Source organism: Macaca fascicularis, chromosome 8 (assembly GCF_037993035.2).
Source record: "Macaca fascicularis isolate 582-1 chromosome 8, T2T-MFA8v1.1".
In the NCBI taxonomy this organism is placed as follows: domain Eukaryota; kingdom Metazoa; phylum Chordata; class Mammalia; order Primates; family Cercopithecidae; genus Macaca; species Macaca fascicularis.
In genome coordinates this window covers 799202-813737 of record NC_088382.1, presented here as the reverse complement: position 1 = coordinate 813737, position 14536 = coordinate 799202, and the positions used below count along the sequence as shown (strand labels likewise).

Sequence of the window (14536 nt, the reverse complement as noted above, 5' to 3'; positions counted from 1 at the left end):
CCGATGCAGGGACAGCGCATCTGTGTGGTCACAGCTCAGCTCAACGCAGACTCAGTGCCAGCCGAGGGGAAGGGGCCTTCCCTGCCAGGGGCCGCACCCGCCTCCCTCCCGGGGTGAATGAAGCTCAGTTCACGGCTCTGTGTGGAATTTGCCTCTGAAATCCCCTCACCCTGACTCAGGCCTTTGATAAACATTTCATTTTTCAGAAAGCAAAGAGGAGAGATTACAGCCGTGACCAGCCCGTGGGAGGAGGCGGATCTCAGTTCTTCTGGTCCTGGGCCCCGTGGCTCCCGCCTCCGAGACAGCGGACAGCGTGTTCGGGGCCCGGCCTCCCGCGAGCGTTCAGCACGTGTTGGGCTTCTGGGAAGTGGTTGCAGGGCTGAGCCCGAAACGCACGTGTGGGCGTTGCCGGTAAACCTTGCCCCACTCACCCCAGGTCCACTCGGGAGCCCCAAGACCTGCTGCGGGGAGAGAAGTGTTTGGACAGGTGAGCGACACATGTGTCATAGAACGGGTCAGGCTGGACGTTTTCCTCCTAAGACCAACACTGGGGCAGAGAGGCAGAGACGCAGCTGGGCCCTGAACGCCACTCATGCAGCGCCTGGAAGGCACTGGGGTCCCGTTAACCTGCTGCAGGTGATTCTCTGTGTCTGTGGCTGGAGGTTAGCCTTGTGTCACATTACGTTCTCATTAGAAACAAAATGAAAATGAAACACTTAAAGCATCTACCAGAACAGAATTCGGCCTGGAAAGCGTGGCCTTAGCTGACAAGTGAGTTGTGCTGTTTGATTATCATGAGTAAGCTCCTCTTTCATAGTAACATCTCATTAAAGAATCTTCCTTGACTTTGACAATTTTTCTGGGTCACAAGCAAGAAAACACCACCTGTGGGCCCCAGCGAGAGACTGAAATTTACAGACGACGGCCACAGCACATGGGAAGGAGGAAGGAGCCGCCCTCCGCAGAAGCCCCGAAGCCAGAGCCTGCCGCAGGCCAGACAAGCAGGAGGCCAGGCACTCGCTTTAGGATGGGGCCAGACAAGCAGGAGGCCAGGCACTCGCCTTAGGACGGGGCCAGATGAGGAGGAGGCCAGGCACTCGCTTTAGGATGGGGCCAGACAAGCAGGAGGCCAGGCACTCGCCTTAGGACGGGGCCAGATGAGGAGGAGGCCAGGCACTCGCTTTAGGATGGGGCCAGACAAGCAGGAGGCCAGGCACTCGCTTTAGGACGGGGCCAGATATGCAGGAGGCCAGGCACTCGCTTTAGGACGGGGCCAGACATGCAGGAGGCCAGGCACTCACCTTAGGATGGGGCCAGACAAGCAGGAGGCCAGGCACTCGCTTTAGGATGGGGCCAGGAGGCCACACAGTGATCCCTGCAGCAGTGGCCCCATGAGGCCAGGACTTGACTCAGACACCTTCCCGGATTTTTGTCCCTACTTAAAATGTAAGATCAAGTGGAGAAAGCCCAGGCGCCCCCTCGCCGAGCCCACAGGACTCCTGGAGCGCCGCCCCTGCCCCGTCAGGCCCTGTCCTGGTGCTCAGGGGGCTGCATCCCGCTGGGGGCACGATTCCAGGTGTTTCTCCGGGTGCTCAGTCCGTGCCTCCTTTTTCTGTCACGTGTCTTATCATCTTGAGTATAGCATCTAGTTATAAACTTCATTTTCAAATCTGAATCCTGCTTCCTCACTACAATAAAAAGAGACGAAAGGAAGTTGTGCCTATAACCGTCCAGACAGCCCTGGGGAGCCGCCCCGTGCCTGACACCACATCCCACAAGCTCCCGAAATCGCGGGTGGCTCTCGGTGACGTTCCAGACGCCATCCCACCGGTCAGAGTCCCCAGACAGACGTGGAGACCAAGTCCATCCCTTGAGGAAGGCTTGGTGGGAATGTGGTTTTCAGAGGTGTGGGGGTTGGGGGAGTTGCCAGGGCCCAGCCAGCAGGGGCAGGAGGGGCAGGGCTTCGACCCAGGGCCCTGCACGCTGGTGACCATCAGTGCCCCCATCACCGTGACAGTCCTATCCCCAGTCTGCAAAATGTCCCCGGATGGCGCGTCCCATGAGAGCCGGGCGATGGAGCGGCTGGAATGTGCCAGACTCTGAGGCACCCGGGGGTCAGCCTTTCCCTCCGGTTGGTCCCCCTGCACCGCAGCACAGCCTGCCTGGCGAACACAACCTGCGCCCTGCCGGCTTCCCGTCCCTGCTGCGACCCCATCACTGCAGCAGCGTCTCATGCCAGAGAACTCGCAGGAGTCACACTCAATGTTTAACGAGAGGCAGGATGTGGGCGCCGGGCGCGAAGCAGTCCCGGCTGTGGACAGGAGATGGTCCAGGCTGTGCCAGGCAGGGTGCCTTCCCCCGGACCTTGAAGGGCACCTGGTGGCCTGGGGCTGTGAGAGGCAGGGGTGCTTATCCATCGGGACTCTTCCCCTAGCAACAGGGAAGGCCCAGCAAAACCGCACAGTTTGCTTAGGGCCACGTTCCAGCACGTACCTCGGCGTCTCCCACCTGCACACTCAGTCAGGGGGCCGCAGTCTCCTGTCCAGCCCCACCAGCCTGAGGGATTCCTGTTCGTTACCTGGAACTGCCTGCCACAGGTGCGAGGGCAAGAGACAAGCCACTCGATTTTCCGGCCCCCAGTCCTGTAGACGTCCTGGGTGTGCGCACGTGTTGGTTCTCACATCCACCCTCTGAGCCTGTGAGAACTCACAAGACGAGAGCCAGCGCCTCACAAGATCAACGCAGACCAGCGCGTTTGTGGGATGATGACCCCCTAACAGACGTGCCAGTGGGCTGATTGCTATGAAATACTCAACTGCGGTTTCTGTAACTTAAAAAAAAAAAAAATTCCACTTTGGGAGGCTGAGGCGGGCGGATCACGAGATCAGGAGATCGAGACCATCCTGGCTAACACGGTGAAACCCCGTCTCTACTAAAAATACAAAAAATTAGCCGGGCGCCATGGCGGGCACCTGTAGTCCCAGCTACTTACTTGGGAGGCTGAGGCAGGAAAATGGCGTGAACCAGGGAGGTGGAGCTTACAGTGAGCCCAGACCGCGCCACGGCACTCCAGCCCAGGCGACAGAGCAAGATTCCGTCTCAAAAAAAAAAAAAGTCCAGACCATGATATTCTTTTTAGGGACGTTCTTTGCAGCAGTTCCCCTGCTAAGATGAATTAGAGCAAAGCAAATTTTAGTTAGCAGTGTGCATTCCCGACCCGGGGCCGTGATGGACACCAGTGCCTCCGCCCGGGCCAGTCGCGTTCAGTGCTGGGGTGGTGGGCCAGTGTCTAAGGAGGGCTGGTGAAGAATCTGCACACGCCCCTTCTTGTATGTGCTCATCCAGAGTGAAATCACCTCTGGGCTTTCCCTAAGTTCTCCTTGAATCAGGAACCTGCAAGGGCACAGTCTGCCTGGCAGGCCGTTTTCACACATGGTCTCCCACCGCTCTGAGCAGGTGGCAGCTGCAAATCTATTCTTTCAACATTTAATAGCTGCCTCCTTGGAAAAAGCTTTGACCTGAGACCAGTGGAGACTGGAGGACGAGATGGGGTCAGAAGAAACGACTACGTGCGGCCAGAGGCACCGAAGGGTTTTGGCCGGCACGGCGTGGGGGCGTTGATTCTGATGAGGTCTGGGCAGGGACCGGAGAGAGCTTCATGGAGGAGGCGGCATCTGAGATGAGCCTGGAAAACACGGAGCAGGAGGGCAATCGTCAGGCGGGGAGGGTGGGGGAGGGTCCTCCGGGAGGACCCGGGCGTGACGGCCACTGTGTTCTCCACAGGTTAGATCACGCTCAGACACGCCACCTCCTCCCAGTAAAATTAATCAAGAGATATTGTTAAGCTGTAATTTGAATAATCTGTGGGGAAAGTTCTTTAGCTGTGGAATGAGAGAGACCTTTGAGGAAATACGTTACGATACAAGCTATTAACCTTTACTAAGCTAATTAAAGCCAGCTGGGGTTAAAGCTGTCAATGACTTCCTTGAGATTACTCCTTAAGGGGACTTGGAGATTTCTTTTTCTCCTTTAATTTTTAATTTTGAAAATGAGGCCCTGTAAACACGGCTTATATTTGGCCACTAAGGGGCCTCCTAAATGGCTGATTTCTGTTTAACGTATGAAAATTGTTGGCTGTGGCATTATTAATTACACACAGATTTCCTCCACTAGAATTAAGTGAAGGAAATTTGAAAAATCCACTTGTGGTCAGACTCCAGCAAATGACCCATCATTTTCCACTGGCGTCTGTGTTTCTGTGTAAAACTATAGATTAAATGCCAAGTCCTCTGCCTCCACCTGTCCGGGGTAAGCAAGGAAATGTCAACAACGTCCAGAAGTGAGAGGCTGGGAGTGGTTCTGGGAGGCGCTGACTTGAGTTTTCTCCTAATAACTAGGGGTCGGTGAAGCATCCGGGCGAATCCCACGTGAGGTCGAAAAGTGAGCTGAACTGTCCTGCAGTGTTTTGTTGCATTCCACACCCCCCTCAAAACTCACTGACTCTGGAAGTCTTAATTGAAACAAAACTGAGATTTTTAAGAAAATTAACAATTTCTGGTATTTTCAGTTGTCCGGTGTTTCCAGCCTTTATTGGCTCTTGTCAAAATCAAATTGGAAGAACTTCAGTCCCAGCTGCACCCAACGTGGGAAAGTATTCCAGGCCTATTCCCAAGGAGCCAACACCTAAGACGTGGACTCAGGAATCCCATAACCTACGTGGACTCTTTCCAGCCACACATTCTCGGGCACGTGCAGCTCATCACCTGGAGCGCCCAGATCCTTGCAGGGCAGCTCCCTGTGATCATTTCAGGTGATTCTCTACATCTGCAGCTTGAGGCTGGCCTCATGTCACATTACATTCTCACTAGAAACACAACAAAAATGAAATACTTGAAGCATCTACCAGAACAGAGTTAGGACTGGAAAGCAGCCGTCTTAGCTGACAAACAAGTTGTACCATTTGACACTCATGGGAGTAAATCTCCTGTTTCATAGTAAAATCTCATTACAGAATGTTCCTTGACTTTGGCAATTTTTCAGGGTCACAAGCAAGAAAAAAACATCAGCAGGCGGAGAGAGCTCAGGCTGCCACCGGGGCTTGTGTGTCAGCAGCTCCAGAAAGGAACTGGGATGTGAAAAGTTCAGCCGAAAGAGAAAGAATTCACATTTTTGCTGTGAAAAAGGAGCACCTGCTGCCTTTTCATGAGGACCTTCCCACAGAGGTCCCTCGACTAGGTGCATTCCACTCCGTTTCTTGTTTATCTGCCACTGACGGCTTCCATGTCTAAGGCAAGTATTTCAGCCCCCTCAGTTTCTTCCTCTGTAAAATGGGGATGACAGCCGCGTGCTACAAAATGAGCCACTCCCCATCAGGGCTTGGGGCACGTCATGGGCACACACAGGGCACGCATGCGGCAGCTTTTAGGGACCATTATTCTCCTTTGTCTCTTGAGACTCTTACCTGGAAACACAAGCTCAGGAAATAAGAAACGTAATTAAGGCCAGGAGGCTAGTAAACAACAGAGCTGGGACTAAAGAACAGGGCTGCCTCTGAGTCCAGGGTGCTCTGTGTGTCTGCGAACCGGATTGGTGGCTGACGACAGGCAGGCTCTTTGATATTTTGTGGAATGCCCAGAGTGATAGCCCAGAGGCTCCGAGTTCTTAGTTCAAAGTTCTTTTCAAATCATCTCCTCATTCATTTCTCTATCACTTCTTCTAGGAAGATATTTCATCCTGATCGTATGCATTGAAATTTGCAGCCTGGGCAGAATAGACAGCATGACCTGGGATCACAAAGACGCTCAGTGATGGGACGAGTGGGAACACAGCTGACCCTGGGGTCACAAAGACCTCGGTGATGGGATAAGTGGGAACACAGCATGCGCTTCAGACCCAGATCCAAGTGTCTTCATCTGAGCAGAAAAAGCAGAACCCAAGACCAGGGCTTTGGGGCATTTCCAGCTTCCCGATGGGGAAGGCCAGCGCCAGGTGGCCACGCTGGGCACATTCACGACCTCAGCAGCACCGACCGTGGTCTTCAGTGAGGCCTGCTTGAGATACGGCTTCCGTTGCAGTGTTGTGGGCAGTTGGGGCAGTGGTGACTGGCAGGAGGGCAGTTGTGAAATGCCCCTGGAAGGATAAGCGTTTGTGGGTTCAAAACTGTCTTGTCAGGGGGGAAATGAGTGTGGGTCAGAACAAGGCCAGGAGGCGGTGTCCACCGAGCAGTGATTGTGCACCAGGGCAGCGCGTGACCGCCGTGGCCTTGCTCTGCAACGACGACAGGCTGGGGTCAAAACGGGGCTTCTGGGTCAATGCTGACGTAGTGAAAGGGTGGAACGGCTTCAGGGATAAGCACGTTCAGGTGGGTTAGACACTCGTCCTGTGGGACGAGTGATTGCAATTAACTGTCATAAGGCAGGAGACACAACTGCAACTTAAATTATCCACAAGCAGCATCGTGAGCTGTTTGCAAAGGGAGTTTCCATCGCAAGACAGTTTCACTGTATTTAAGTGAGATCCTGCCCTTGTCCACGATCACAGCTCAGTGGACACCACCTCCGTGGCCTTGTTCTGACCCACACTCTATTGCCTCCTGACAAGACAGTTTTGAACCCGCGAACCTTCCCAGGTGCATTTCATCAACTACCTTCCTTCCAGGCACGACCGGCCCACCTGCCCACAGCGATGGAAGCCATATCTCAAGCAGGCCTCCTCACCGAAGAACACGGCCCGTGCTGGCTGAGGGCGTGGCTGTCTGGCGCTGGGCTTCCCATCTGAGCCCCGGGAGTGTTGGAACTGCTCCAAAGCCTGGTAAGCAAGGTCTTGGGACCCTGGGAGGCTCTGGAATTACAGATGTAAGCAAAAGATAAGAAACGCCAAGGCAAGGACGAGGCACCCCGCACGTGGTGGGAGCTTCTACAGGATGCTGGGCCCTTTCCCGGCAGGTGCCGTGCCTGGGTTGCACTCCCACAGCCTGACTGCTGCCCCAGGTCATGGACGTAAACGACTCAGGACCTCCTGGAGAGCAGGGCTTCTGTGTAAAGTCGTTATTTTGCTTCCTCACCAAATCCTGCCCCCGCAAAGCACAGTCCACAGAACTTAGGGACGTGTTAAAGATGCGTCTGTTGAATCAAAGTCCTCAACAGAAAGCCTGGCCCCTGCAGTGACCCGAGCAGGCTCCGTGTTGAGAGCAGGCTCCGTGTTGGCTGCTCTGCCCTGGCACAGCTGTTGACTACAGGCGGGTGTGGACGTCAGGCAAACACGGGTTGGACTCCCGGCTGCTCTACTCCCCAACTGAGCGGCCGTGCTCCTGCGGCAGGAACTGCCAACGCTCCCCAGCTTTCCTGGGCACACAGTGGGGCTGTTTCCTACCCCACCAGGTTCTGTGGCCCCGTGATGTCGTCCGAACAGCAGAGCGCCCCACACAGCTTCCCTGCCCTCTTCTCTTGAATTCAGCATCTGCAGTGACCGTGAGCAGGGCCAGACAGCAGGAGCTGGGCCCTGGACGCCTCCACGGGAGAAACAGCCAGAACAGGGATGTGGGGCTCTGCTCCTAGGCCAGCCGGCTCTGTGGGGATGCAGAAATCCACCCCAGGAGTGGCAAGCTGCCCTAGCAAAACCCCGAGCATGCGGTGAGGATGGAATGCCAGGCAGCGTGAGAGGAAACACACAGGGCTGGAGGAATGCCCAGCCCAGAAGCTGCAGGATCAGGCATAGCCACGGCTTTCACCCACTCAGGCCACTGAGGTCCCAGGGCGGCAGCTGTGGGAAGCAGCTGGGCATGCAGGATGCCAGGGACGAGGCTGTTGCTTGCAGAACCTCACCGGGTGTTTCACAGAACGAGTGCAGCCAGATCCAGCCTGTTTCCAGCAGGGTGAACTCAACTGCAGAGTCAGAAGCTGCAGCCCCGGCAGGCCCAGAGAAGCCACAGTGGCTGCAGAGAGAAGAGAGAAGCAGAAACGTGTGGTCAGCATTCAGGCGACAGGAAGCGGCTATGGTGTGGTCACTGCACAAGGAACTGACTTGGTCAGGTGGTTTGGACGCGTTTGGAATCTGGCTTAAAGTCCTGAACCAACCCTCAGACACTGCAGAAAGTGGGCTGTGCAGTCTGGGGAATGCTGAGAAGGCGATTCCCAACACGTGGCCTGGAAGTCATGGAGGACTCTGGACGGAGCAGAGCGGAGAGCACCCCTCCTGGGAGCACGTCTGTGTCCTCATCAGGGAGCTGCCTGCGGGGGCCAGGTCTGCACCGTTCCTGCCCAGAGGTCGCAGTGTGGGAGGCTGCACAGCCACTGCAGCAGCGACCCTTCGTTTGGACTGGGCTTTTGTTGCAGGCGTCCTGTCTGCTGTTCTGCATTTGGTGGGACAGGGCTGAGGGTCTGGTGGACAGGGCTGAGTGGAGCGCTCCTGCTCAGTGCACAGGCGTCTGTCCATGAGGAGACTGTTGGGCCCACGTGGGGCAGAACTCACGTGGGGCAGATGCCCCAATTCTGAGCTAACCCGGAGAGAGGAAGGCACTCTGGGCTGTCTCCTTTGGGAAAAGCTAAGAGTCTTTTCTAGGAGGGAGGAACGATAAAAAGGCATCCGTGACCAGAAGGACAGTCTCTAGCAGAAACCATCAGTGATTTCCACACATCCCAGGCCTTGGCTCACTGGTTGCGGCTGCTCCCAGTTCCCAGCTGACGTGCAACCCCACGTAGTCAGGCAGCTGAGCTTCAGGTGGGCTGTGCGCGCCCAGCTCGGCTCAGGGCGGTGGAGGTGGCCGGGGCGCAGGGATCCAGCCTCCTTGGACCGCCCCAGACATTAGCCCCGGAGTGAGTATTTTCCGCGGAGAATGCTATTAACAGGATCCCAGCTCTTGCATCCCTGAGGGACGGCATGAAGGAGCCCACAGCCTCTCTGCACCGCGTGGCCCTGGCAAGGTGCAGGTTTGCGCTGTTCCTCCCGAGGCGGAAGCCTTCTCGCTCTGGTTGAACGGCCCGCAGGGTGAGGAATCACCGCACCTGCCCCGTAAGAGCCGCTTGCAAGTTAAATGGGGTGAACCCTTGAAGGGCCTGCCGCTCTTTGGATCCAGAGTTTCGGTTGACCGCACACTTTGGTGAGCCAGCGGTCCCTGCTGTGGGGCGCAGCACGCATGTGGACTGCAGACTCACACGGACACACACACGCCGGGGGAGCGTCGGCCCCACTGGATGGTGCTCACACCCCGTTGCTGGAGCCTCTAGGGGCCCTGCCTGAGAAGCCAGTCATGACAGGTGAGTGTGAGGGCGCCGGGGCGGGTTGCTGGGCGTCCCTGGGCACATCCCGCAGGGTCCTCTGGCAGGTCGGGGCCGGGCCGGCCGCTGCATCCAGGTCGACCGCAGCTGTGCCGCCTGCGGGCTGTGATCTGGGCTCCCAAGACCACCCGTGTATGAGGGAGGACAGGTCGGGGGCTGGGCGGGGCGCTGGTTCAGGTGAACCCTCTAGACAGCCCCGCACACAGCCAGCCTTGGCCGTCACGATTGTTAGTGGGGCTGAGCCCGGCGGGGACTTTGGAGGGAAGCTGAGGCTGGTCCCGACGGCCCGGGCTTGGCGTGCGTCTTTGCACCCAGATAAACCCGGGTGAGAGGCCCCATCACAGGCTGAGACGCCTGTCTTCTCCGTGGACCTGACGCGACTCGAGGGAAACTCCTAAGCTCGGACGTGCATTTCCTGGCTCTTTCCTGAGGCTGAGGGACCTGTCCTCGGGGGTTTCCTGGACAGGGGTCACCGGGAAACCTTCACAGGGAGAGGCAGAAGCGGCCACGCCCACTCTTTTTTAGCGAGTGGCTCCGGCAACCCCTTGAGTCCACGTCCCTGAGTGTCCAAGGCCTGGGACATCCCCAGGTGCGGTTTGAAGCCACGGGTGGCTGCAGGAGGAACTCCGAGGGCCGCCTGATCCCTTTTCCCTCCTTCCTTCCCCAGAGGCACCGAGAGGGCAGCCGCAGCCCCAGCCCAGCCCGGCCCCCGAGGTCCTTGCGGGAGGCTGCCCTGCTACCTGCTTCCTGGGAGGGGAGAGGCCATAGAGCTGCAAAACCCTTAAGAGACAAAAAAGAACATTTCCCTGACTTTCTGAGGCTTGACCTGGGCTGCTCAGCGGGGCTGGGAAGCGCAGAGTCTCCTGGACGCCATGGTCATCCCGCGTGGGACTCAGTCACAGCGGCCCCCTCACACCCGGACCCGCTGAGCGGGTGCCAGGGACAGCCCCCAACCCATCCTCAGGGCTGCTCTGCCAGCTGTCCTGTGCACACAGTGGGCACCTGCCTGCCTGGCACTGTGCTTAGAGCTGGAGTGAGCCGCACACAAACCTGCTGTTGAAGGTGCCAGCCCGACGGGATGCAGACTCTCTTCCAGACCCTGCTTTAGTGTTTTGGGGGTGCGCCCCGGAGTGGAATTGCTGGATCCTGTGGCGATTCTATGTTTACTTGTTTCAGGACCTTCCACGGTAGCTGCACCATTCCACATTCCCGCCAACAGTGGACGAGGGTTCCAAGTGCTCCACATGCTCCAGGGACATCCCGTGCCTTCCCTGTGTTGTTTCCATAGCAGCCATCCCAGCGGGTGAGGTGAGCACCGTTTCATGGGCTTATCAGCTCTTCGTGTGTCTTCTTTGGAGAAATGTTGATTCAAGTCCTTTGGCCATTTTTGAATCAGGTTTGGTTTTTTTTGAGTTTTAGGAGTTCTCTATAGATTCTGGTTATTAACCTCTTATGAGATGCATGGTTTGCAAATATTTCCCCCGTTGTGTGCTCTGCCGTTTTACTGTTAATGTCATTTGATGGACAAAACGTCTTCGTTTCCACGCAGTCCGCTGTCTGCTTTTTCTGTTGTTGGGTCTTTGGTGTCACCTCCAAGAAGTCACTGCCAAATTCAACATCGTGACAGTTTCCCTGTGTTTCCCTGTGAGAGGTTTACAGTTTTAGGTCTCACATTTAGGTCTTTGATGTATTTTGCATTAATTTTTGTCAGCTGTAAGGTAGGGGGCCCATTTCATTCCTGTGTGTGTGGATGTCCTGTTTCTCGCACCATCGGTTGAAACGGCTATCTTTTCCCCTGAGGGGTCCTGGCACCCGTGCCAGAGCCCATTCGACCTTGCGTGTGAGGGTTTATTTCTGGGTCCTCGCCTCTGTTGCATTGGTCCATCTGCCGTCTTTATGTCAGGACCGTGATGCTTTCATCACTGTGGCTTTGCAATAAAATTTTGAATCAGGAAACATGAGTCCTCCAGCTTCATTCTTTTTAGGATTGTTTTGGGTATCCAGGGTTCCTTGAGATTCCATATGAATTTAGGGTGGGTTTTTCTGTTTCTCTGAGAAACATCCTTGAGATTTTCCCAGGAAGATATATTGTTTTGAGGGCTTTAAAGCTTCCTATAAATATTATTGTACTTTGGGGGCCCTTTTGTTCCCACACTGTGTTTTTGAGATTTACCCATGCTGTGAGTACCTCACTGAATGCAGCATGTACTACATCACACAAGTGCATCCTGATCCATTTCCCCTGGACAGATGTGTTCATTTTTTGTTACAGCAATGCTGCAATACACATTTTTAGCTGTGTCTCCTTGGGCTTGAATGTGAGAGGTTTTCTAAGGCGTAAACCTCAGAACATGATCGCCACGCCATAGGGTGTGCACAGCCTCTGACGGTCCTGGGTGGCACCACGCTGGCTCCACACTGGGTGTACGTTTCTCAGGCCACCAACAACGTCCAAGAGCTCTGGCCAATCTACCCCCCTCCATGCGTCTCGGTGTCTTTGTCTGGCACTGCTGATGGCTCTGGCTAAACGGCTCTTTGCCATGGGGCGTCCTGCACACCGTGGGGCGTCCTGCGCACTGTGGAGTGTTGAGCCGCATCCATGGTCTCCACCCACAGATGACAACGATACCCCCAGCTGTGAAACCAGAAATGACTCCACACATTGTCAAATGTCCCCCAGGGCAAAGTCACCCACTTGGGTGCTATGTTGCCTGCCGATGATCTGAGTTTTTGTGCATTTCACATGTCTAAGTTTGCGTGTCTCTGAGCACTGGTGGGACTGAGCATGTATGTGGCTTGTGGCCACTCCTGCTTCCTGTTTGTGAATGTTATATTCATAACATCTGCCCCTTTTTTTGGGTTTTTCACTTTATTCTTATTGTTTTGTATATTTCTTAAGTATTCTGGATACTTATCTTTCATTATCCTATTCTAGTAGTCACTGTCCCCAAAACAATGTTCATAAATTTGGTCTTACAAAGATGACAAATATAAAACATTGAATTTTAGAGCTGCATACATTTTTCAAAACATGGGCTTTAAGAACCTTTGGTCTATTTGATCTTTTTTTTTTTTTTTTTTTTTGAGATGGAGTCTCGCTCTGTCGCCCAGGCTGGAGTGCAGTGGTCAGATCTCAGCTCACTGCAAGTTCCTCCTCCCAGGTTTACGCCATTCTCCTGCCTCAGCCTCCCTAGTAGCTGGGGCTACAGGCGCCCGCCACCACGCCTGGCGCCCACCACCACGCCCAGCTAGTTTTTTTTTTTTTTTTTTAATATTTTCAGTAGAGACAAGGTTTCACCGTGTTAGCCAGGATGGTCTCGATCTGCTGACTTCATGATCTGCCCGTCTCAGCCTCCCAAAGTGCTGGGATTACAGGCTTGAGCCACCGCACCCAGCCTGGTCTATTTGATCTTTCCCTTCCTTTTCATCTGAAACAAGAAGAGATCATTTTTAAACATTTCTTGCAGCCTTGGCATTCATTATTATTATTATTATTTTACTGCTAATTAGAAATTGTCAGCAAGACTGGATGAAATCAATAGTTTTGAGAAAAACTATCTCAAAAGCAGATGTTATCAAGATAAACATGACAGATAATAGAAAAACAAGACCCCAGGACAAGTCACTGCAACATCAAAATTCAAGACTGAGGAACAGTCACAGCCTCCCTTGTTCATTTATGCTGCAAAATTTTCCTCTCCTGAGCACAAAGGTTTCAGTGGGACTCGCAGCCCTGCCGGACACCTCCAGCTGGGGCAAGTAGAGCCTGTGTCCTGGGGAAGCAGAGACGCAGTCTGAGTCTGTTCCAGCTGTGGAGCTGTGGGAGTTCTAAGCAGCACAGGACATCTGCCCCAGCCCTGGAAGGACAGGGGCACCTTTGGGAAAAGAGGAGGGTTTGCATTCCAGAGCGAAGCATGGGCTTTAAATCTTCCTCTAGAAACAAGTGCAGGATTGACTGAGCATGGGGGGCTGGCAGGGGGGCGGCACCTGCAAACCTTCACGTCACCCTACGAGGTCATCCTAGAAAACTAGTCAGTGCCTATGAAAATGGCAGTTCTTGGGAAGATGAGAACGTTCTGGAGATGATGGTGTGGACGGCTGCACCAGTGTGAAACGCTCAGTGCCAATGAACAGCACACTGAAAAATGGCTTCGGTGGAAAATTTTATGTTGTGTATATTTTACCACGATGTAAACAAACAACAACAACAACAAAACTCCTAGCATTGCCCCCACTCCCTGGCAGTGTCTACTGTGGGAGGAGAGACCGAAATTCCCGGACACACCCAGGCCTCAAGACTTCTCGCCCAATCCGTCACCACTTCCTGGTGCAGACATTGGACTGTTAAGGCCCCTCTACTTCCCGCTCAGGTCACAGACCCCAGGGCACATCCCCACCATCCCCACCATCCTCACCCGCCTGCATAACCAGGCTGCCCCCTGCCCTGCACACCTTTCTCTGAGCAGCCTCCTCTCTTCCCTCTGGCAGCTGAGTCACCTTCACCACCTCACTGGGTCTGGAGCAGCCAACTCCTAACACTTTCACATTCACAGATGGGGAGCAGCGGCACGGGGTGGGCATTGCCAGTGTGTGGGCAGCACCAAGGCAGTAAACACAGAGGATGGCGCAGGCACCTCTGTTCTCCTCCCAGTGCCAGGCTTCAGGCCATGTCCAGCAGGGGAGGGTATGAGTCAGCTCTGCCTCATGTGCGTGATCATCGGAGAGTGTGAGTCGACTGTGTCTGTGTGGGTGCTCACGGGAGGGTGTGAGTCAGCTCTGTCTGTGTGGGTTCTCACAGGAGGGTGTGAGTCAGCTCTGTCTGTGTGGGTGTTCACAGGAGGGTGTGAGTTAGCTCTGTGTGGGTGTGAGTCAGCTCTGTGTGGGTGTTCACGGGAAGGTGTGAGTCAGCTCTGTGCGGGTTCTCACAGGAGGGTATGAGTCAGTTCTGTCTGTGCGGGTGTTCACAGGAGGGTGTGAGTCGGCTCTGTCTGTGTGGGTGTTCACGGGAGGGTGTGAGTCAGCTCTGTCTCTGTGGGTTCTCACAGGAGGGTGTGAGTCAGCTCTGTCTGTGTGGGTTCTCACAGGAGGGTGTGAGTCAGCTCTGTCTGTGCGGGTTCTCACAGGAGGGTATGAGTCAGTTCTGTCTGTGCGGGTATTCACAGGAGGGTGTGAGTCGGCTCTGTCTGTGTGGGTGTTCACGGGAGGGTGTGAGTCAGCTCTGTCTGTGTGGGTGTTCACAGGAGGGTGTGAGTCAGCTCTGT

The 14536-nt window shown here is 54.9% G+C and overlaps 1 long non-coding RNA gene across 1 annotated transcript; it reads left to right on the top strand.

Annotated features, from left to right (window-relative positions):
* The first annotated feature begins 8041 nt into the window (after positions 1-8041).
* LOC141407541 (uncharacterized) lies at positions 8042-11226 on the top strand. Its single transcript, XR_012416988.1, has 2 exons — positions 8042-9254; positions 10452-11226. It is a non-coding gene; the product is annotated as an uncharacterized lncRNA (long non-coding RNA).
* Positions 11227-14536: the final 3310 nt, after the last annotated feature.